We start from the raw sequence: 15,329 nt of genomic DNA, 5'->3' as shown, positions 1-15,329 counted from the left end.
GAATGATTCTTGAAATCTATTCTTTTTCCATTTTTTCTGCCACTGCTTTTCAATTCAAACTTGCATCGTCTCCCCAGACCTGTTACAATAGTTTGATTTTTTTCCACTTAAATTTCTTACATTGTTTCCAAAGAAATCTTCATTAATTTTTTTTTTAATTTAGAAAATAAAGCTGATCATCTCACTCCCAAATTTAAAACCTCCAAAACCTCTCATTTCTTGTAGGTTATTGAATAAAGATTCCAACTTTTTACTTTGGCAAGCAAAGCTCTTCGCAAATCATTTGACCTTACCGTTCTAATCATCTTTCCCTTCTCCCTCTCCTGCCTCACCAGATTTTTCTTGGGTCTTGGACACACCAGATTTTTTCATAGTGCTGCCCATGCATAAGTTCCCCCTGCCCCCACCACCACACTTCCTAAAAACTTCCTCCCACCCCATTTTTTAATTTAATAAACTGCAATCCATCACTTAATACTGAGAACAGTATTATAATGTTAGGTTCCCAGTGAAACTTCTTTGGCACTGTTGGAAAAATGCTTTGCACTGGTCTCTCTGCTCCCACAGTGCTTTTTTCATATCTCTGTAATATTATTACCCCATGATATTATAATTCATCTATCTCTATTGGCTGCCCAAAATAGACTGTGAGCACCTCAAGAGCAGAGGTGCCAGTGTATTCATTTTTTAAAAATGTCTCCTTACCTTCACCTGAAATGGCAAAATATTTCTTCTAAGTGTCTCGCCAATGTTTCTCAAATGAATGACTTGATATAGTAACACAGGCAAGAAAATGTAGTTGAAGCAGTTAAGTTTGCTTTGTTGAAACATCTGTGTATTGAAAATGATCAATCTTCAATATAAACCACTTAAATTAATCTGATTCCAATTATTTAGCTAATAGTGGGCTGTATTCATTCAATTCTGTTATAGGATAGATTCTCTCCCTTAAGTTCCACTCACTTCTTCCTTCCATTATTCTCCTTTCTCCCTCTTGCCAGCCCTTCTTAATCCAATTCTGAGGCTATCGGAGTATTTGTTTTTCCATTTCTCAGAGATTCACGTGCACCCACTTTGTCTACAAATGGAACAAGAGAGAATCCAGAGAGAACAGGACACAGGGGTATAGTTCAGGGATGATGCGCCAGGGTCCCATGCCTGGCAGCACCACCCTCTTCTTTACCCACTGCCTCTAACCTGATAGCAACCAGGTCCCAAAGCACCTTCAAATCATCAGCAACTCTCTTCACCTCGCCACCCCTGCCTGTAATGGCAAATCCTTTAAAGAATCGCCTATGAGGTCACGTATAAAACCATGTCTAAAGGTTATGCCAACAGTCTTCATATACACGACAGGCTGTCAGATAAAAAAGGGGAATGGCTTCTGCTGTGGGGTCCCGGAGAACAGAACTTTGACATTTGGAAAATATAGGGAAAAAATACCCTAACAGTGAAAGCTAACAGATAATGAAAGATGGGGCTTTGTGAGGTGAATTGTCTTCACAAAAAGAATTAAAGTAGAGGCAAACATTCATTGAAAAATGTGTAAAGGAGATTCAGGAAGAAGAGATTTCTGAGATCACCTCCAACAGGAGAATCTATGAACTCTGTGTAACATAAAAACTTCTCTTTATCTTCCTTTTTTTTTTTTCTTACCAGAGTTCCAAGAGCTTCAGCTAAGATTATGAGGGCTACTGAAACAGATAGTAAATGCTTTAATTAGCTCATCTTCATGTCCTTTAATCTACCTTGTTGCAATAAAAATGCAAACTTTAGTAGACATGGCTAGAATAAGTGACTTGAAGTAGTAATCAACTAGTAAACTTAAAGAATTAATATATGTCTCCCTAAAGGACATGATTTATTAACAAGGAAAGAATGAACCTGTAAAGAAAAATCTAAAATATTTATTTTAATCATTAAAGTTCTTAGATTAAATGACATAATCCTTTCTTATACCTTACTTGGGCACAATATTTTATTCCTAAGTATTAAGGCATAGGAGTGAAGTCCCATGAAATCATTTGTAGGATGTTTTATAAAATGAAAAGTATAGTAAGTTATTGGGGAAAATTAGTTTTAAATAAATTTGGCTTTTACATAACATTTGAATTATTTAATTGTCAAGCTATTTTGAGTTCCTTTCTCATTAGTGCTAACTGATATGGCTTTGATTTTCTCCCACAGAAAAATACTTGCTAATTTGGAGTGTCTATTACAATAATGAAATATTTCAGAAATTAGATCTGCAACCCAGATATATGTGTGAATCCTCAAATGGTCCAACACAGCATTTTTCCTTTGTTTTTGAAACATTCACAATATTGAAATGTTACATTACCATGAAAATAGTTCAAGTTGTATTTTTGAAATATAATCACATATGTGAGAAATTGGACACCAGAAGGATCGTACTCATGAATAAATGGTTTATTGCGCATGATTTCAAATGGTGGGTTTAAATGGTGCTCAGAAGAAACGCTCATGTTTTACCTCCTTTACTGAGTTGGAACTTGCATTGAATACTTGTCTGGAAAAGTGAGGTTAGGTTAAATGTTACACTTGGAAATATATTGTTAAATTTTCAGCGACCATAAACCAAGAAATTTTAAAGCTGAATTGATTGTGACAACGTGAGGCAGGACGAATTAAGGGAAAGTTACCAGGTTAAAAGGGAAGAACCCTCAATCAGGTCCATTTCACTACCTTAACTGTGATCTTGTGTAAAACCTTTAGCTTAATTTCTAAAATGATGGAAAAAGAAGAATTGGATTACATAGGTTCTAAGATTTCTTCAGAAGTTTTATGACTAAGAATAATAATCTACATTTCTTATGTGCAGTTGCCCCTTGGGCTGCTTTTATATTCCTCTACTTCTTCCTTAATTAATATTTACTCTAATATTAATTTATACCTAAGTTATAAAAATAAAATATAAAATAATACACAAAGTCAATATGCAGTAAATAGTCAAGTAACTGAAAATGGACAATTGTAAGTGCAACATGTTCATATAGTCACATTTTCACACTTTGAGAAGTGGTATTAATACTCTCTAAGTTACAAAAAAAATGGCACATGCTTTAGTCATTCACTCATTCATTCATTTAGTCATCATATATTTATTACATAATTATTATGTTTCAGGAACTAGTATGTGTGATATATATGGTGATAAACAAAACAGATGTGGTTCTTGTCATGTGGAGTTTATCATCTAATTGTGGTGACAATTAATGGAAACTGTTTAAATATTGAGTACAAAGTGTGGCAAAAGCTATAAAGAATCAAAGAGAGCTCTTAGAGAGATTTACAGGGTGAGGCTGGGGTGTTACATTAGATGGGTCATAGCTTAGACATAATAAATTACCACATGGAACCACCTTGCAACTGAGACCACCTTGTAAGAGGTAGTTTTTTGCTGGCAGTATTTTTATGACTGATTCCAGGGCCATGGTTTTAGGCAGCTTACAGAATGCAAAGGAGAGAGGTGAGGTTGAATGCTGTCTAGTCGATACCCCACCTCTACATTCTCCACATCACATTTATGGTCTCCCCAACTGTAGACACTCTCCCACCACCTTGTACCAAACCATCAATCTTGGTCATTCTGAGGCTTCAATTGCTCAACCATTCCGCTTCTCTTCAAAAAGCTTTGCAGGACCCCTGATCTAAAGCATTATATTCTGGACAAGAGCCACATAGTTCTTTCCGATGGGATCCCAGTCATATCAATAGACAGATATTCTTGACTTTTCAGTTTCTGAAAAAAATAAGATGTGAAGTCAGAAGACTGTGGATGCAGAGCCAGTTCTGCCAGTTTCAACAAATCTCAACATCTCTCTAGATATTCAAGATGGCGTCATATCTACCCCAAAGGGTATTAAGAAAATCAAATAAAATGAATGAAAACACATTTTTGAAACTATATAGAGCTGTATAACTGTCTCAGGCAGTTTCAATAACACACACCTTCCTCCTTCCTTCCCTCCCTTACATTTCTTCTTCCTTCTTTCTCTCCTTCTTTTCTTCCTTCTTTCCTTCTTTTCTTCCTTCCTTTCTTTCTTTTTTCCCCCTTTCTATTTCATCTCCCTTCCTTTCCTTCTTTCCTTCCTCCCTCCCTCTCTTGCTTCTTTTATTCTTTCCTCCTTCAAGACTTTTTTTGAGTTTCTACTAGGTATTAGGTACTTTGCTAGTAAGTTCAGTACAAAGATAAATTAAAATGTCAAAAAGCATAAACTTTAGAATCAAACTGAATCTGAAACATATTTATCTATGTTAAACATTTAGCACCGTTCCTAGTACACTGTCAGTGCTCAAAACATTCAGAATTTACAGGGGTGGAATGAAGTTAGAACTAATAAGTTTTACTTAGGAATATTATGGCATTTTCACACACAAAAAAGAGACCCTTGGGAATGGTTTTGAGAGATAAAGAGGAGTAGCAATAACTGGAAGTAATGATATTTTGTTCTTGAATCAACAAGTTGAATAGTGGGAATAAGTTTCACTCATCCATTCATATAGACATTCACTGAGCACTACTATGTACGGATCAGGCTGGGCATTGAAGATATAAATATGAATATAATGCTATTAAGGAAGTATTGATAATGTTTTAGGAATGGTAATGATATAGTTGTAATGCTGTTAGGAGTGTGTGTATGTGTGTGTGTGTGTGTGTGTGTGTGTGTGTGTGTGTGTAGTATATAAATATATATCTTTTAGCTCTGTATACTATTCAGATATATGGGATATACTTCAACATTACCTAGAATGTGAGAGGACTAAGTGAGTATATAGAAGAAACAAGATTGGACGAGTTCATAAGCTAGATAATAAGTACATGAAAGTCCTTCAAATTAATTTTCTATGCTTTTATATGTGTTTCAAAAATTTCACAATAATAAAGTTTATAAAATTAATATGGGACAGTCAGTCCTCCCTTTATAATCAAGTGTGGGACATAAAAACAATACTTATCTTACAATGTGATGTTTATAAATACATAGAGAATGAGAATCCCAAAGTTAATGAAGGTCGTTGAGTTCTGTGTGACTCTATAAATGAATGCTTTTCTTATTCATCACATTAGTGTCTCCCTTGATAGAGACCTTAGTGTGAAATAAATGGGAGAAGCAAGGTGGAGACCTTGTAACATAATACTAGGCAGTTTCCTCATTCTGGTAATTATGTGGCATTCCATTGAAGCTTCTGGAATACTAAAGTTCTTCTAAGAGAAACATAATCTATTACTTTTCTGTAGAGGGATTCAAAATTGGAGACACAAAGTGAATTAGTCATTATGTTGCCACTACATAATGAAATAGTTGATGTGCTATTACCTCAGCATTGCTTTCTCAGAGCCTTTATGCTTTTACCTGCCTCCTGAATGTCTGCATTTAATACCTCTCTCCAGATGTCTTAATCTGCATTTCATTCCTGCTTGAATCTAGCTTTCTCTTTTGAGGCTAAATTTTTTAGCCTCATTCACGTAGTTTCTCTATTCTTATAGTTGCTTGCCAAGCCACCACATTTAATGTCATTAAAAATTGCATTGCTGTGTTACAATCTTTCTATTCTAGACCACTAAATGAAGGCAAATGTGTGGAAAGGAGCTACAAACGGTGTTCCCTTAATAAATCAACTAAAAAATAAACTTTTTGATGTTAAGAGGCATAAATATCTCTCTAGCTGATGATATAAACATTCATATGGGTTTATTCATATATTTACTTCTTATATCTCACATCCTTCCAAAAGACACATGAGTTAGGGTATATTTACCATATGGTTCATTAAAATAAATAAAAAGGTAGAATCGAGGTCATTAAAAGAAACAATAAATATTAACAGGGACAAATTCAGTTGCTTTGATAATTAAGCATAAAATTTGACTTCCCTAGATTGGCACATTGATGCTGGAGAATCTTCTTATCACTTGTTATCAAAAGAACATTAGTTTTTATATATGAAAAGATTGAGAGATTTTACCTCTGTAGTATACTAGACTGATATCCTGATTACAATTAAACAATGAGGCCAATTTAATTGTTATTGTTGGATACTGAAATATTTACATAAAAATCATTCCACCTCTTTATTTTGTAACTTTCAAATTCAATTGAAGCAAAATATATATCGAATAACTTTTAGATACTATATTAACAATGATAAAGGGGAAACAGCATAGTAATATTTGATTTACACATATCATTCTATATATAAAATGCAATCAATAAGATGAGTTCTATAATAAAAGGATGTATACTATGAGAATGCAGATTAAAGAAGATGGTCATTCTTCCTTGTGCATATAAATGTAAGGAAGTCAAGTAAGGAGATATTTTTTGGACATTCCTGCCCCAGCAGTAAGAGCAAACCCCCAGACAGAGGGTTCAGTGAGCCATGCAAGCATTTTATCCCCCTGTTCCCATTGCAAATTCCTTACTGACCGCAACTGTAATCATTTGCTATTTTATGTTGCTGTTTTATCCACTGTTATTTTGTTTTATTTGCAGAGGAGGGGGAATTGTTATGCAACAATAGATAACCAAGACACTGATCAAGTTCAGGTCACCATTCTTTTTGCCTGTATTTCTCTAAGATCTTCCTGACCACTCCCCGGGCCCTTTGTCCTTGTAGGTTTCCACACTATTCTCTACACAACAGAGGAATCTTTCCAAACATCTCTCTGATTACAAAACTTTCTTGGTTAACAGCCTCAAGGAGTCCCCACTGCTTTCAAATGAACTCTAAATCTCTTTACATAACCCTTCAAATCTTTTCACGGGTTATTTTCACAATATCACCTTGTTTATGTTGCTATCCTCATCTCTGCATATCTTCCATTCAGTACTGTAACCCAGCCATACCGATAACTTGCAGTTCTGCCAGACATGCCACAGACTTCTCAACCTGTGAACACACTCTGCCTGGAATGTCCTCTATCCATCTCAAATTTCCCACCATCCCTTTAATCTGGTTAACTCCTATTTATTCTTCAGATTTCAGTTTAAGTATCTTTTCCTCCAGATAGTGCTACCCCAGAAGTAACACCTATAATACCTATGTTCTGAGCATCTCTCAAACCCTCCTCTACCTTGAATGTTCTTGAAATACCATCATCGTGAATTTAATCTTCAACTTTTCCCCCATCCCATGGGCAAGACTAATTCTACTTGTGGTTAACACCCATAAAATCTAGCATACTCCAACCATTATGTCAACTTCTGCCATACGCTTTGTAAAATATCTCTACCAAAGTCTAAGGAACCTGACTTCCAACCATGATTGACAGTTTATCTACTATTTGTGGAGGCTGCTACTCAAGTATATTGAACTTTGTGAGGTAATCCTATAAGATGCATTAAGCATTAGAAACTAGGGATAAGATGGCTGATTCTTTCTGATTTGTGGGAAAAAAGATGTCCAAAATAAAAAGCTTGGATCCCTGAGAAAGCGTTCACATTCAAAGCTATCAATGCCACCTTTTTATTAAAAGATGGTAGCTCATAATTTTTCCTCAAACCTACAATTGCATACCATTGAGGAAGAAGAAACGGAGACAGTGAGAACCTGTGACAGGAAAAGGTGATGATGCTTGAAGCAGAAGATATGATAGATCTCATGACTCTGAGCAGTTTTATGTAACAGCCCTGGACAGAGGTATTGTGCCCAGTCCTCGCTAGAGGAACCTTATGGAAAGACAATAGACAGAATCAGGGAGAAGCTCTCAGGAAGAAAGAGCATAGGTTATGATTTGTTTAGCCTGGATTTATTTCCTATGTGAGGTTCTATTGATAGAATCTCAATCTGCAACCTTCTCCACTGAAATGTTTAACTGTTTTAATCTTGAGAGGTTAACTCTATACTTGTATGATTTTATACTATATTTATTGAATAAAGCTGCACAGCTGTCATGGCTAGTTTTTATTTTTCTGATTCTTATGGCAAAGCTTATTTATATCTAGGCCTTTCTCTGGGATCTCTTCATGTTAACTTTTGGGCAATAAATCAGCTATAGTCTTGTGCTCCTCTCTCCATTATGCATGTTCCCTCCTGGATTATCTCTCCCATCTCTTTTTAAGCATTTTGTTTTCTCCAGATAACATTTTCAGCTCTGACAACTTTACATGAGGTCCTGATCCCCTCACAGGAGTTCTGATTTCTTCCTGGAAAGGACTACTTCAAGGGTCTGGTCTCATGGCTCCTTGTCATACTGCATTTCAAAACAAGATTACTTGTAATGCAGCATGAGGTAAAGGCAGAAAAAGCATCATAAATAAAGAATAAAAACTATTGGGAAACTTGCTATGCCGGTATAAATGAAGAGTATCCAATAAGAAAAAATTTCTACAGATCACATTCAACTGTTTCAGAATTTCTAAGAAATAAATTTATTTTTCTTATTATAACTCTTAGCAGTTGATGGGTTCTCAGCAGGCAGAGGAACTATATAAACATTTCTCTGTGATCATACAGAAATCTGATTCATAAAATGATATGTCATGCATTCCATTCTACTGTGTCACAGCAATCAATAGTAGCTACAATTCATTTGAACTTCCCAAAACACCAACTGATCTACTGATAAATAGGACCAGAAAAGTTTTAAGTAATGGTAGAAATGAACATTCCAATTCTTTTCACAATAGAAATGGTTACATTTAATATATTTTCATGAATCTTTGTTTTATATTACATGTGCATCAATAACAATAAAAATTGTTCATCTACCATGGGCAAACATTATATTAAATACTTTGAAGAATCTAGGGATATATCAGACATGATCCCTACTTCAATGCCCTTAGTTCTTAATAAATCAAACTATAAAAACAATTCTCAGGAGAGAAAAAAAATTATAAGATTAATGTGAGGAATAATCAAAGATTAAGTATTTCATGGGCATGAATGAAATTATACCCAGAAAAAAATAATTTGAGATTCATACCGCTAAAATTAAATTAAATAATATCACTTCTGCTATTCTACAAATATTTGTTGATTGCTTACTATATACCTAGTACAGAGGTATTAAGAAAGAGATAAACAACAGCTAAATTAGAGATTGACAGTGGGGCAGGGTTGGAGGCATGTACTTTTAGGTGGGGCAATAGGAGAAGTCTCCCCAAGAAGGCACTTACACTGAGACCTAACAGGTGAGGAGGAGCAATGAAGGAAGTGGAAAGAAGAAGAGAATTACCAGTGTAGTCTGGAGATGTGCATCAGAGGGGACAAATACAGAGCGTCCTCAATGCAAAGTTGCTTTTGGTCCCTAACATGCACCATGTGTTTTCATCTCAATCTCTGAAATAACTTTCCCCTTTCTTTGCATGCATTTTATTCATCTTTTTATTCTAAGTTCAGATGCCTCTTCCTCCAGGAAGACCTCTCTACTTTTCTCAAGCTGTTCACTGCCATTCCTTCTTCCCTGTGACTATCTCTGTAATTCTGCGTGGCCTATAAAATTGTCTGTTCTAGTTAACTATGAGTGATTTAAGAGTAGAAACTGTGCCCTGAGTAGATTTGTATCCCAGTAGCCTAGCAGAGCTCAATGACTGTGGCAAATATTCTAGAAAAGCAAGTCTGTCTTAAAATTTTTATTTTAAATTTTTAAAAAATATGTTGAACAAAATCTCCAGTCCCCCTTACAAGCTAGATGACAGCATTCTGACGAAAACATATTAACAGAAGACTGCTGGAAATTTGGAAGACATTTTGCTTTTCTGATATTTGCAACACCTTTCTCTTTTATGACTACCTTCATTTATCCTAGAATACATATCTGAGGCTGGATTATAAGAGAAAAAGCCACACACTCAAGATGAAGGAGGGGAAATCTAGGAGTCTGAGTCCTTGATTATTTCCTAAATTAGCTGCACAAGCCCCGGGTATTTTTTACATGAGAAAAATAAAACCCAAGAATTGTAGTTGGGTTTTTGTTATATGCAGCTGAATGCAACCCTACCTGAGAAAGTGTCTAAAAGCATGGAGAGTGCAGACAGGCTGCTTATAGACACACCTTGGCTCTACAAGGTAGCCAAACAACCTTTGACGAGATGTTTAGCTTCTCTAAGCTTCAGTTTCCTCATCTGTAAAATAAGGACAATAATAACAGCTAATTCAAAATGTTGATGTATGAACTAAATTAGATAATATAAAGCCAAGTTTTGAATACATTGTCTGAGAAATAATAAATAGATAATAAAAGTTAGCTATTATTATTAATATTAATATATTCAATAATGCTTGTTAAGAGTGAATGAATAAGCAAATTTTTTCTTCAAGCTTTCCAATGAAGTTATCACATTCGAAAAGAAATTAAAGAAATACATGACTGTGCCGTCTCCAAAATCAAAAGATATTTAAACGAGTGTTAGTATTTTTTCAAGTACTTTTTTGTTTTAATTAACATTTTATAAGTTTTCGGTTTTTATAGGAAAAAATGTCAAGATAGTAGAGAGAGTTCCCATATACCTACTTCTACTTCCCCCTATTATTAACTTCTTACATTATTATGGGACATTGGTCACAATTAATGAACCAATATTGTCACGTTACTATTAACTAAAGTCCGTACTTTATTTAGATTTCCGTAGTTTTTACCTAATGTCCTGAATGTGACACATTACATTCAGTCATAATATCTCCTTAGGCTCTTCTTGACTGTGACAGTTTTGCATACTTTCCTTGTTTGTTTTCCTTGTTTTTTGAGGCGTACTAGTCAGTTGTTTGGTGGTTTTTCAATTTGAGTTTTTTCAGAAAACCTCAGTTGAGGTTTTTCTGATATTTTTCTCACAATTAGTCTGGGGTGATGTATTTTTCAGAGGAAAAGCACGAGGTAGAGTGCCATTTTCATCATATCATATCAAGGGTACTATCGGTATGACTTATCACTGATGTTGACCTTGATCACCTGGCTGAATTGGTGTCTGTCAGGATTCTTCACCATAAAGTCACTCTCTTTCCTTAACATGCTCTTTGGAAGGAAGTCACTATGCACAGACCACACGTAAGGAAAGGGAAGTTATGTTCCACCTCCAGGAGTTGCCAAAAGAGGTGGGCAACTTGAGTTTCTTATGTTTATGATGATTTTTTATGATGATTACAATCACTAAAGTTCTAGATTGCTTTCATCAAGACTATAGGAGGAAAGTGATCAATCAAGAAAGGAAAAAGTGGATAGTCAATAATTATTTTTTGACTGACTAATTGAATGACTGATTATCCAAAATATGGTAACAAGAAGTTACCAGTTAGTTTAACAAAGCATTTCAGAATAAATAATGACTTGGGATATTTTTTTTCTAGTACTCCAACAGATGATCTTATAAAGGTTAGAAATAGCCCCTGTATTCGAATCATATGCATCATATCACCAAATGATTTCTAGGGCAGCAAAGCCTCTGACCTAGAACTTTGGTTTCTGCCATTAAACAGACATGTTCAAATCCAAGGACCACTCATGGTGACTCATTGTCTCATCTCTAATACAATCGTAGCACCCACCTCCTGGGAGAGCTATATGGAACACTTGGAAGGCTCATAGCATACTTCCCAGCACCCTGGAATTGCTATAAAACATTTACTTTTCACCATTTTGCACGTATTACGATATTTTTAGACTATTTCAAAAATTAAAAATTACAATCTCCAGGAGGATGAGGTAATAACTTAAGCAAATGCAGTTTTCAAAAGCAGTTAATTAGAAGTGAAAATATATTTTAAAGAATGACAAGTATCTTGAAAGTAGGTATGTTACCCCTCCACAACCACCGTGGAAATAGCTTATTTTGACGTTGAATATAGTTGGTATAATTTGTGTTTGAACTCTTTCTTTTCTAGTTAGTTTTCTTCTTTACCTATTTTATCCCTTCCCTTGTACAGAATTTCCTAAAGGATCGCTGGTGATTAAGACCTTAAATATGACAGAGCAAGTACATTCACTGTTACACTCTTTATTCATTTCAAAGTGTCACTTTTCCCACTTTGTACCTTTGTGCCTTAAGTATTCTAAATTTGACTGCCTGAGAGTTACCCCCGCATAGTAGATATGGTATGAATGACTGTACCTGCCTGATGTAAGCCATTAGGAACACTATAAAAGTAGAGCAAGCTAAAATTTCTTTCTTCTAAAAACAATATTATCACAGAGTCAGATAGATGTTTAAATATTTATCAAGCTCTCTCACTTACAGTTTCAACTTTGGGTTCAGCCTCATCATGAGTCACAAAAGTTACAACTTTCTAGGTTAAGATTCAGTTACTAAGGCATCTTAAGGAATTCTACCGCCAGATGCTAAAGAATCATAAGTCATTATTTCTGATTGAGTACAAGTTAGAAAACCAAAGGGAAAGTTTGACAGGAATTAACGACTTTTCCAAAGATCTCTTAGCCAGCTGGAGATATAGCTAAGTCATCAGTGGTATCAGAACATAGTCATCTCAATATTATAGGCGTCCTCCAGAGGCCCTACTCAACAAAAAAGCCTTTTATGGATATACAGTAAGCCAAAGAAGAGTATTTACTGTTTCATGTCTAGGTTATAATAATATCAGTGGTTATCAAATAAAGAAGCTAAAGAAAATATGGTATCAACAGGTCGTCTCTTTCTATTTGCAATGTTTTCAATTTGATTCTGCTACCTGCCAAGTGGCACTAAGATTCACTAATATTATAGAGGCCCTAAAATGTGTGATATGAAAAGAAACTATGAAGCATGCCTTACCTTCTGTGCTCTGATCTCCACACGTTGCACATTTTTCTGTATCCAGAGGAAAGCTTTAAGTTGCATCCCCAAAACCCATAACTGAAGCTGTAACTTGGACACTCTATACCTAACTTGATTTGAAACGAATCTATAAAAGAATCAATTAGCTCATTTTGTAGGTTAAAAGTGGTTCAACCTAATCATCATTTTCACCAACACAATTAAAGGTGCGTAATAATCTAAAATGTGAGAAGTTAATATTGGTATTTAGGAAGTTTTAGCATTTGTTATTTTTAGATAATGAGGAAGAATTTGGGGGGATTAAAGAAGGGGAACAAGTTTTGCCACCCTAAAACTACCTTTTCTGCAACACAATTAAAGGTGCGTAATAATCTAAAATGTGAGAAGTTAATATTGGTATTTAGGAAGTTTTAGCATTTGTTATTTTTAGATAATGAGGAAGAATTTGGGGGGATTAAAGAAGGGGAACAAGTTTTGCCACTCTAAAACTACCTTTTCTGATATTGATTTTAAGCTGGTTATTAAGAAACAAAAGCCTCAGAAAGAACCTTTGAGCTTCTCGCTTTCCTGTCTAACAGATTCAGATAGAAAGACCAGCTCAGGAGGGAATCTTAGCCTGGTCGCCTTGATGTGGTAGGCAGAAATGCTCCAAGCAGGAACCTGTTCACTAGATCACACCCTGTGTCCCATTGTTTCTGAGTTGCCTAGCAACAATTTGCCTACCATGTATGTTCTACTCTTCTCCAACTACCTGTAAATTGCTTATTTCTTTTGAAATCTCAGACCTGTGCCCCCCTTTCTCCTTTGTCCATAATGGCATATAAATTAATTTCTCTCTGTTAATTTGATTATTAGCCCAGCTAGAAGAACTTAGAAGGTGGGAGGAAAATTATGTTTTTTAGCCCCAACATTGTGCCTCACAGAAAAAGCTTTTCTCTTCCCAACACAAAGCCTGCATTTGTAAATTCTTTCCATCTTTGAACCACAATTCATATTCATACACAGACACACCATATCCATGCTCATACATATACATATACAAAACACACACCTGCAATTCTTAAGAAAAGACTAATTATATTCCTTTTGCGCAATAAGAACTTGAACTACTTTTCAGAATATGTTGGAAACGTGTAAAGCCGTTTTAAAAATATCATTGATGAAGACGCCATGGAAAATCTGAACTTTGAAGAAATACAGGAGAGGTCCTGAGAATCTTCTGCACTTTCATTAAAAGCCTTGCCTGGGGAAACAACCAGACCTTGTGAGGGCGTGAATGATAAGGGATGTGAAAAAACAGTAAGCAACATCAAACCAATGGTGAAAAAAAGGATACAGACAGATCGGACCAGGGATATTTTTTCCTTCAATTAGTCCTGGCTAAGGGTCTCATCAATTCTTTTTGAAAAGTTTTTAGGAGTTAAGATATAATCTATGTTGAATATATTTTATAAATTATTTCATGGGCTTTATAAGATGAAGAATAAATGAAGTCCTATTGAAGATAGAAAGATAGATCAGGTAACTCCAATTCATTTCCATCAAAATTTTAATGGCTGAAAAAGATTTGTTGCTGTTTAGGTATACATATGTTAAGATTATCTACATGTCAGAGTAAACAAGATGTTACTAACCCATATTCTTAGCCACAAAGATAACTGAGCTTAACAATTTAATAAAAATGGCAGCAACCTTAATTGTTATGTTTTATTTCCTGTATATTATAGGAGGCCAAATGAGAAATAGAATTTGTACAATCAATTTCGCTACTGGCAGATATAGCTTTTACAGCCCTTTATGTGTGTAGCAGAATGGTGGCAGAGAAAAGTGTAGTAGACACAGTTTCTACTCTTCACAGTCGACTCCATAAACCCAAGTGAGTTTCTCTATCCCAGACAGAGCAGACAGGAGGGGGCATTGCAGCTCTGTAGAATACACTGTAGATTTTTTTTTTTTTTAATGAGCTATCACCAATTGCAAATTTGAGAGGGTCTGTGGTTTAACTCCAGCCATAACAAAAATATGAACCTCTATATACTACAGAATGAATTAGTGAAAACAGAAGTGATAAAAAAAGCTATGTCAAGAAACCTTTGCCTAAAGGACTTAAGATAGCAGTCAAAAGTGGTGACTTAAATTTGATTTGGAGGTATACAAACTCCACCTTTTCTGTGTTTTTGGTATCAGCACTAAGTTCTTTGAAAGGTGAGGGTGAGATTTCTGCCTTTGGCAATCTGAAACCATAATGATTTCATTTTATTCTTCTTGGACATTATTCATGGGTGTGAGAGTCACAGGCAAGGGGAAGAAAAGTAAAATATCCTGAGACAGGCCGTCTCAGTGATGTGGTTCCAACAATGAACATTCCAGAGATCTCACGGCAAGTCCTATTATTGTGATACTTCCTGAGCAATAAGACGTTTGGAAAGTCAGTACACGCACTGAAACCACTGACTGCGAAACTCAACCAAAGATTCCTCAATCTCTTTCTAACCTTTGGTTGAACAGTTTAATCATATGCATCAGAACAGACAGCTGCAGTTCCCTTTTCATTCTGAAAATAATGAGCCCGAGTCTGTGAATTCTTCCAAC

General features: G+C 35.3%; 1 long non-coding RNA gene across 1 annotated transcript in view; it reads right to left on the bottom strand.

Annotated features, from left to right (window-relative positions):
* Nucleotides 1-3,004: 3,004 nt before the first annotated feature.
* LOC112477415 overlaps nt 3,005-15,329 on the bottom strand; it is a 154,908-nt gene continuing 142,583 nt past the window's right edge. Inside the window, exon 4 of the long non-coding RNA XR_003045450.1 lies at nt 3,005-3,763. This is a non-coding gene — a long non-coding RNA (uncharacterized LOC112477415). The remainder of the gene's footprint in view (nt 3,764-15,329) is intronic.

This window comes from Pteropus alecto, unplaced genomic scaffold (assembly GCF_000325575.1).
Source record: "Pteropus alecto unplaced genomic scaffold, ASM32557v1 scaffold433, whole genome shotgun sequence".
Taxonomy (NCBI): Eukaryota; Metazoa; Chordata; class Mammalia; order Chiroptera; family Pteropodidae; genus Pteropus; species Pteropus alecto.
The sequence above is the reverse complement of the archived record's forward strand: the minus strand, read 5'-3'. Positions and strand labels throughout refer to the sequence as shown.